Here is a 240-nt window from a genome sequence, read left to right on the forward strand (position 1 = left end):
ATTTTATCTCTCTACTGGGTGGTCACGTTTACTGATTATGACCTAGATATGTGCTGCTATAAATGCGTCGAGAACCGGTTGAATCCCTGTAATTCGTTCACTTGGCAGTTGGTCTGACATTGCCAACTAGTGCAAGTGTTAAGAATAACTTTGAGATTATTTGACCCCAGGCACACATGCTTCACGTTGCTAGAGGTGGAAGTAGGTGTAAAAAGAGTTTACATATGCATGACATTAACC

At 41.2% G+C, this 240-nt stretch overlaps 1 protein-coding gene across 1 annotated transcript in view; it reads left to right on the forward strand.

Moving 5' to 3' along the window:
* LOC119585081 overlaps window positions 1-240 on the forward strand; it is a gene marked incomplete in the record, with an annotated part of 22,863 nt that overhangs the window by 19,016 nt on the left and 3,607 nt on the right.

This window comes from Penaeus monodon, chromosome 19 (assembly GCF_015228065.2).
Source record: "Penaeus monodon isolate SGIC_2016 chromosome 19, NSTDA_Pmon_1, whole genome shotgun sequence".
In the NCBI taxonomy this organism is placed as follows: domain Eukaryota; kingdom Metazoa; phylum Arthropoda; class Malacostraca; order Decapoda; family Penaeidae; genus Penaeus; species Penaeus monodon.